The sequence below is a fragment of the Rutidosis leptorrhynchoides genome, chromosome 2, assembly GCF_046630445.1.
Source record: "Rutidosis leptorrhynchoides isolate AG116_Rl617_1_P2 chromosome 2, CSIRO_AGI_Rlap_v1, whole genome shotgun sequence".
In the NCBI taxonomy this organism is placed as follows: domain Eukaryota; kingdom Viridiplantae; phylum Streptophyta; class Magnoliopsida; order Asterales; family Asteraceae; genus Rutidosis; species Rutidosis leptorrhynchoides.
In genome coordinates this window covers 638788675-638798073 of record NC_092334.1, presented here as the reverse complement: position 1 = coordinate 638798073, position 9399 = coordinate 638788675, and positions in this window count along the sequence as shown.

Sequence of the window (9399 nt, the reverse complement as noted above, 5' to 3'; positions counted from 1 at the left end):
TCAGTTGTTTCTGATTAAATATGTGTTGAAGACTTTTGTGGTCGGTATATATAATACTTTTGACCCCATATAAGTCGTGCCTCCAAGTCTTTAATGCAAAAACAACCGCGCCTAATTCCAAATCATGCGTCGTATAATTTTGTTCGTGAATCTTCAATTGTCTAGACGCATAAGCAATCACCTTCGTTCGTTGCATTAATACACAACCGAGACCTTGCTTTGATGTGTCACAATAAATCACAAAATCATCATTCCCTTCAGGCAATGACAATATAGGTGCCGTAGTTAGCTTTTTCTTCAATAACTGAAACGCTTTCTCTTGTTCATCCTTCCATTCAAATTTCTTCCCTTTATGCGTTAACGCAGTCAAGGGTTTTGTTATTCTGGAAAAGTCTTGGATGAACCTTCTGTAGTAACCAGCTAGTCCTAAAAACTGGCGTATGTGTTTCGGAGTTTTCGGGGTTTCCCACTTTTCAACAGTTTCTATCTTTGTCGGATCCACCTTAATACCTTCTTTGTTCACTATGTGACCGAGGAATTGAACTTCTTCCAACCAAAATGCACACTTTGAAAACTTAGCGTACAATTCTTCCTTCCTCAATACTTCTAACACCTTTCTCAAATGTTCACCGTGTTCTTGGCCATTCTTTGAGTAAATAAGTATGTCATCAATGAAAACAATGACAAACTTGTCAATGTATGGTCCACACACTCGGTTCATAAGGTCCATGAACACAGCTGGTGCATTATTTAAACCAAACGGCATGACCATAAACTCGTAATGACCGTAACGTGTTCTGAAAGCAGTCTTTGGAATATCATCTTCTTTCACCCGCATTTGATGATACCCGGAACGTAAGTCAATCTTTGAATAAATAGACGAGCCTTGTAGTTGATCAAATAAGTCGTCGATTCTCGGTAGTGGGTAGCGGTTCTTGATGGTAAGTTTGTTCAACTCTCGGTAGTAGATACACAACCTGAATGTACCATCTTTCTTCTTGACAAACAAAACAGGAGCTCCCCACGGTGATGTGCTTGGTCGAATGAAACCACGCTCTAAAAGTTCTTGTAATTGGCTTTGCAGTTCTTTCATCTCGCTGGGTGCGAGTCTGTAAGGAGCACGAGCTATTGGTGCAGCTCCTGGTACAAGATCTATTTGAAATTCAACGGATCGATGTGGGGGTAATCCCGGTAATTCTTTCGGAAATACATCGGGAAATTCTTTTGCGATGGGAACATCATTGATGCTCTTTTCTTCAGTTTGTAATTTCTCGACGTGTGCTAGAACAGCATAGCAACCTTTTCTTATTAGTTTTTGTGCCTTCAAATTACTAATAAGATGTAGCTTCGTGTTGCCCTTTTCTCCGTACACCATTAAGGGTTTTCCTTTTTCTCGTATAATGCGAATTGCATTTTTGTAACAAACGATCTCTGCTTTCACTTCTTTCAACCAGTCCATACCGATTATCACATCAAAACTCCCTAACTCTACTGGTATCAAGTCAATCTTAAATGTTTCGCTAACCAGTTTAATTTCTCGATTCCGACATATATTATCTGCTGAAATTAATTTACCATTTGCTAATTTGAGTAAAAATTTACTATCCAAAGGCGTCAATGGACAACTTAATTTAGCACAAAAATCTCTACTCATATAGCTTCTATCCGCACCCGAATCAAATAAAACGTAAGCAAATTTATTGTCAATAAGAAACGTACCCATAACAAGCTCCGGGTCTTCCTGTGCCTCTGCCGTATTAATATTGAAAACTCTTCTGCGGCCTTGTCCATTCGTGTTCTCCTGGTTCGGGCAATTTCTAATAATGTGGCCCGGTTTTCCACATTTATAACAAACTACATTGGCATAACTTGCTCCGACACTACTCGCTCCGTCATTACTCGTTCCGACACCATTTGTTCCTTTCGTTCTGTTAACCCCTGGTCCGTAGACCTCACACTTTACCGCGCTATGACCATTTCTTTTACACTTATTGCAAAATTTGGTGCAGAACCCCGAGTGATACTTTTCACACCTTTGGCATAGCTGCTTTTGATTGTTGTTGTTGTTGTTGCGGTTATTATTGTTATTGGGATGATTGTTGTAGTTGCTGTTGTTGTTGTTGTTGTTGGGCTGTTTGTTGTAGTTGCGATTGATGTTGCGATTGTTGGGATAGTTGTTGCGATTATTGTTGCAATTGCTGTTGTTGTTGTATTGGTGATTCTTGTCACCGTTTTCCTCCCACTTTCTTTTAACTTGCTTCACATTGGCCTCTTCAGCAGTCTGTTCTTTAATTCTTTCTTCAATCTGGTTCACTAGTTTGTGAGCCATTCTACATACCTGTTGTATGGAGGCGGGCTCGTGTGAACTTATATCTTCTTGGATTCTTTCCGGTAATCCTTTCACAAATGCATCGATCTTCTCTTCCTCATCTTCGAACGCTCCCGGACACAATAGGCATAATTCTGTGAATCGTCTTTCGTACGTGGTAATATCAAATCCTTGGGTTCGTAACCCACTAAGTTCTGTCTTGAGCTTATTGACCTCGGTTCAGGGACGGTACTTCTCGTTCATCAAGTGCTTGAATGCTGACCACGGTAGTGCGTAAGCATCATCTTGTCCCACTTGCTCTAGATAGGTATTCCACCATGTTAACGCAGAACCTGTGAAGGTATGAGTAGCGTACTTCACTTTGTCCTCTTCAGTACACTTACTTATGGCAAACACCGATTCGACCTTCTCGGTCCACCGTTTCAATCCGATCGGTCCTTCGGTTCCATCAAATTCCAAAGGTTTACAGGCAGTGAATTCTTTGTAGGTGCATCCTACACGATTTCCTGTACGGCTAGATCCAAGGTTATTGTTGGTATGTAGTGCAGCCTGTACTGCGGCTATGTTTGAAACAAGAAAGGCACGAAATTCCTCTTAGCTCGTATTCAAGGTGTGTCGAGTAGTCGGTGTCATTTCCTTCAAAATAGTCAAATGAAACGAGTTAATCATATAGAATATCAAGAGTAGTCAATAGTATTTCGTAGCGTAATATGAACTTATTTATAAAAGCTCTTTCTTCATATTAGCGTTTTATACTCTTTAATTCGGGTAGTACCTACCCGTTAAGTTCATACTTAGTAGCTAACATACCATTTCAACTACTACAATTCTATATGAAAAACTAATCACAAAAAAAAAATATCAGATTCAAACCTTTATACAATAACTTGCAAACTTACAATACCGCTTTTTTTTACATATAGCATGAATTATAGGACATAAAACTTTGATACAAAGTAGTTGCGAAGATAATTCTAGTTAATAAATAAGGCATTCAGCAAAGGCAATAAAGACACGTAATTCATACGTCCAGAAACAAGTCATGCATTCTGGTTTTACTAATACCACTTCCCATCCTTGGTTTTGTGGAACATAACCGTTGTGATCGATAGTAAGACAATGTGTTGTAACGTCGTCAAAAGGATGAAGCTTACGTAATGACCAACAGTCTCGTAATAACCTAAAAACCTCATTTCTTACCCCAATTACCGACTCCGTCACTTGTGGGAATGTTTTGTTTAATAGTTGTAGCCCGATGTTCTTGTTCTCACTTTGGTGAGAAGCGAACATTACTAACCCATAAGCATAACATGCTTCTTTATGTTGCATGTTAGCCGCTTTTTCTAAATCACGAAGTCCTATATTCGGATATATTGAGTCAAAATAATTTCTTAACCTGTTGCGTAAAATAGCATTTGGGTTCCCCGCAATATATGCGTCAAAGTAAACACATCGTAACTTATGGATTTCCCAATGTGATATCCCCCATCTTTCGAACGAATTATAAATCAAGGCATTATTGAAACGTTCTTCGAATGTCTTACAAACTGATCTCGCCTTAAATAGTTGTGCCGAGGAATTCTGACCGACTCTAGACAAGATTTCATCAATCATGTCTCCGGGTAGGTCTCTTAAAATATTGGGTTGTCTATCCATTTTGTGTTTTTATACTGTAAAATAGACAAGAGTTAGATTCATAAAAAAAATACTTATTAATACAAGCAATTTATACATATATCATAAAGCATAAGCACACTATATTACATATATTACACCACACGAATACAACTATCTTATTCCGACTCGCTCGTTTCTTCTTCTTTGGTTTTGGTTCGTTTTGCCAAGTTTCTAGGGATATATGATGTTCCCCTAATACGAGCCGTCGTTTTCCACATTGGTTTAGAAAAACCTGGTGGTTTAGAGGTTCCCGGGTTATTGTCACAACTTAAGAAATACGGGTGTTGATGATACATATAAAGTTCATCGGGTTTGGAATCAAATTTTTCTATTTTTATGCCCTTTCCCTTATTGTTCTCTTTTGCCTTATTAAATTGTGTTGGGGTAATTTCTATAACATCATCGGAATCCTTGTCGGGATCCGATTCATCGGAGAATTGGTAATCCTCTCAATACTTTGCTTCCTTGGCGGAAACACCATTGACCATAATTAACTTTGGTCGGTTGGTTGAGGATTTTCTTCTACTTAACCGTTTTATTATTTCCCCCACTGGTTCTATTTCTTCTTCTGGTTCAGATTCTTCTTCCGGTTCCGATTCTTCTTCCGGTTCCGACTCTTCTTCCGGTTCCTCTTCGAGAACTTGTGAATCAGTCCACGAATCATTCCAATTTACATTCGACTCTTCAATATTATTAGGTGAGTCAATGGGACTTGTTCTAGAGGTAGACATCTATCACATAATATCAAACGCGTTAAGAGATTAATATATCACATAATATTCACATGTTAAAAATATACAGTTTCCAACAAAATTTGTTAAGCAATCATTTTTTAAGTAAACACGGTCGAAGTCTAGACTCACTAATGCATCCTAACAAACTCGATAAGACACACTAATGCAAAATTCTGGTTCTCTAAGACCAACGCTATGATACCAACTGAAATGTCCCGTTCATATTGATTATAAACGTTCCATATTAATTGATTTCGTTGCGAGGTTTTTGTAGTGACCCGAACTTTTCCATGTTTATATATATTAATTGAGATTGATATTTACATGATTAAATGTTTCCAACGTGTTAAGCAATCAAACTTGTTAAGACTTGATTAATTGAAATATGTTTCATATAGACAATTGACCACCCAAGTTGACCGGTGATTCACGAACGTTAAAACTTGTAAAAACTATATGATGACATATATATGGATATATATATATATAGTTAACATGATACTATGATAAGTAAACATATCATTAAGTATATTAACAATGAACTACATATGTAAAAACAAGACTACTAACTTAATGATTTTTAAACGAGACATATATGTAACGATTATCGTCGTAAAGAGATTTAATGTATATATATCATATTAAGAGATATTCATACATGATAATATCATGATAATATAATAATTTAAAATCTCATTTGATATTATAAACATTGGGTTAACAACATTTAACAAGATCGTTAACCTAAAGGTTTCAAAACAACACTTACATGTAACGACTAACGATGACTTAACGACTCAGTTAAAATGTATATACATGTAGTGTTTTAATATGTATTTATACACTTTTGAAAGACTTCAATACACTTATCAAAATACTTCTACTTAACAAAAATGCTTACAATTACATCCTCGTTCAGTTTCATCAACAATTCTACTCGTATGCACCCGTATTCGTACTCGTACAATACACAGCTTTTAGATGTATGTACTATTGGTATATACACTCTAATGATCAGCTCTTAGCAGCCCATGTGAGTCACCTAACACATGTGGGAACCATCATTTGGCAACTAGCATGAAATATCTCATAAAATTACAAAAATATGAGTAATCATTCATGACTTATTTACATGAAAACAAAATTACATATCCTTTATATCTAATCCATACACCAACGACCAAAAACACCTACAAACACTTTCATTCTTCAATTTTCTTCATCTAATTGATCTCTCTCAAGTTCTATCTTCAAGTTCTAAGTGTTCTTCATAAATTCTACAAGTTCTAGTTACATAAAATCAAGAATACTTTCAAGTTTGCTAGCTCACTTCCAATCTTGTAAGGTGATCATCCAACCTCAAGAAATCTTTGTTTCTTACAGTAGGTTATCATTCTAATACAAGGTAATAATCATATTCAAACTTTGGTTCAATTTCTATAACTATAACAATCTTATTTCAAGTGATGATCTTACTTGAACTTGTTTTCGTGTCATGATTCTGCTTCAAGAACTTCGAGCCATCCAAGGATCCGTTGAAGCTCGATCCATTTTTCTCTTTTCCAGTAGGTTTATCCAAGGAAATTAAGGTAGTAATGATGTTCATAACATCATTCGATTCATACATATAAAGCTATCTTATTCGAAGGTTTAAACTTGTAATCACTAGAACATAGTTTAGTTAATTCTAAACTTGTTCGCAAATAAAAGTTAATCCTTCTAACTTGACTTTTAAAATCAACTAAACACATGTTCTATATCTATATGATATGCTAACTTAATGATTTAAAACCTGGAGACACGAAAAACACCGTAAAACCGGATTTACGCCGTCGTAGTAACACCGCGGGCTGTTTTGGGTTAGTTAATTAAAAACTATGATAAACTTTGATTTAAAAGTTATTATTCTGAGAAAATGATTTTTATTATGAACATGAAACTATATCCAAAAATTATGGTTAAACTCAAAGTGGAAGTATGTTTTCTAAAATGGTCATCTAGACGTCGTTCTTTCGACTGAAATGACTACCTTTACAAAAACGACTTGTAACTTATTTTTCCAATTATAAACCTATACTTTTTCTGTTTAGATTTATAAAATAGAGTTCAATATGAAACCATAGCAATTTGATTCACTCAAAACGGATTTAAAATGAAGAAGTTATGGGTAAAACAAGATTGGATAATTTTTCTCATTTTAGCTACGTGAAAATTGGTAAAAAAATCTATTCCAACCATAACTTAATCAACTTGTATTGTATATTATGTAATCTTGAGATACCATAGACACGTATACAATGTTTCGACCTATCATGTCGACACATCTATATATATTTCGGAACAACCATAGACACTCTATATGTGAATGTTGGAGTTAGCTATACAGGGTTGAGGTTAATTCCAAAATATATATAGTTTGAGTTGTGATCAATACTGAGATACGTATACACTGGGTCGTGGATTGATTCAAGATAATATTTATCAATTTATTTCTGTACATCTAACTGTGGACAACTATTTGTAGGTTACTAACGAGGACAGCTGACTTAATAAACTTAAAACATCAAAATATATTAAAAGTGTTGTAAATATATTTTGAACATACTTTGATATATATGTATATATTGTTATAGGTTCGTGAATCAACCAGTGGCCAAGTCTTACTTCCCGACGAAGTAAAAATATGTGAAAGTGAGTTATAGTCCCACTTTTAAAATCTAATATTTTTGGGATGAGAATACATGCAGGTTTTATAAATGATTTACAAAATAGACACAAGTATGTGAAACTACATTCTATGGTTGAATTATCGAAATCGAATATGCCCCTTTTTATTAAGTCTAGTAATCTAAGAATTAGGGAACAGACACCCTAATTGACGCGAATCCTAAAGATAGATCTATTGGGCCTAACAAACCCCATCCAAAGTACCGGATGCTTTAGTACTTCGAAATTTATATCATATCCGAAGGGTGTCCCGGAATGATGGGGATATTCTTATATATGCATCTTGTTAATGTCGGTTACCAGGTGTTCACCATATGAATGATTTTTATCTCTATGTATGGAATGTGTATTGAAATATGAAATCTTGTGGTCTATTATTATGATTTGATATATATAGGTTAAACCTATAACTCACCAACATTTTTGTTGACGTTTTAAGCATGCTTATTCTCAGGTGATTATTAAGAGCTTCCGCTGTCGCATACTTAAATAAGGACGAGATTTGGAGTCCATGCTTGTATGATATTGTGTAAAAACTGCATTCAAGAAACTTATTTTGTTGTAACATATTTGTATTGTAAACCATTATGTAATGGTCGTGTGTAAACAGGATATTTTAGATTATTATTATTTGATAATCTACGTAAAGCTTTTTAAACCTTTATTGATGAAATAAAGGTTATGGTTTGTTTTAAAATGAATGCAGTCTTTGAAAAACGTCTCATATAGAGGTCAAAACCTCGCAACGAAATCAATTAATATGGAACGTTTTTAATCAATAAGAACGGGACATTTCAGTTGGTATCAGAGCGTTGGTCTTAGAGAACCAGAATTTTGCATTAGTGTGTCTTATCGAGTTTGTTAGGATGCATTAGTGAGTCTGGACTTCGACCGTGTTTACTTGAAAAATGATTGCTTAACAAATTTTGTTGGAAACTATATATTTTTAACATGTGAATATTATGTGATATATTAATCTCTTAACGCGTTTGATATTATGTGATAGATGTCTACCTCTAGAACAAGTCCCATTGACTCACCTAATAATAATGAAGAGTCAAATGTAAATTGGAATGATTCGTGGACTGATTCACAAGTTCTCGAAGAGGAACCGGAAGAAGAGTCGGAACCGGAAGAAGAATCGGAACCGGAAGAAGAATCGGAACCGGATGAAGAAATAGAACCGGTGGGGGAAATAATAAAACGGATAAGTAAAAGAAAATCCTCAACCAACCGACCAAGGTTAATTATGGTCAATGGTGTTTCCGCCAAGGAAGCTAAATATTGGGAGGATTACCAATTCTCCGATGAATCGGATTCCGACGAGAATTCCGATGATGTTATAGAAATTACCCCAACTGAATTTAAAAAGGCAAAAGAAAATAATAAGGGAAAGGGCATAAAAATAGAGAAATCTAATTCCAACCCCGATGAACTTTATATGTATCGTCAACCCCCGAAGTCCTTAAGTTGTAACAATGACCCGGGAACCTCTAAACCACCAGGTTTTTCTAAACCAATGTGGAAAATTACGGCTCGTATTAGGGGAACATCATATATCCCTAGAAACTTGGCAAAACGAACCAAAACCGAAGAAGAAGAAACAAGCGAGTCGGAATAAGATAGTTGTATTCGTGTGGTGTAATATATGTAATATAGTGTGCTTATGCTTTATGATATATGTAAAAATTGCTTGTATTAATAAGTATTTTTTTATGAATCTAACTCTTGTCTATTTTACAGTATAAAAACACAAAATGGATAGACAACCCAATATTTTAAGAGACCTACCCGGAGACATGATTGATGAAATCTTGTCTAGAGTCGGTCAGAATTCTTCGGCACAACTATTTAAGGCGAGATCAGTTTGTAAGACATTCGAAGAACGTTCCAAGAATGCCTTGGTTTATAAAAGGCTTTCGTTTGAAAGAT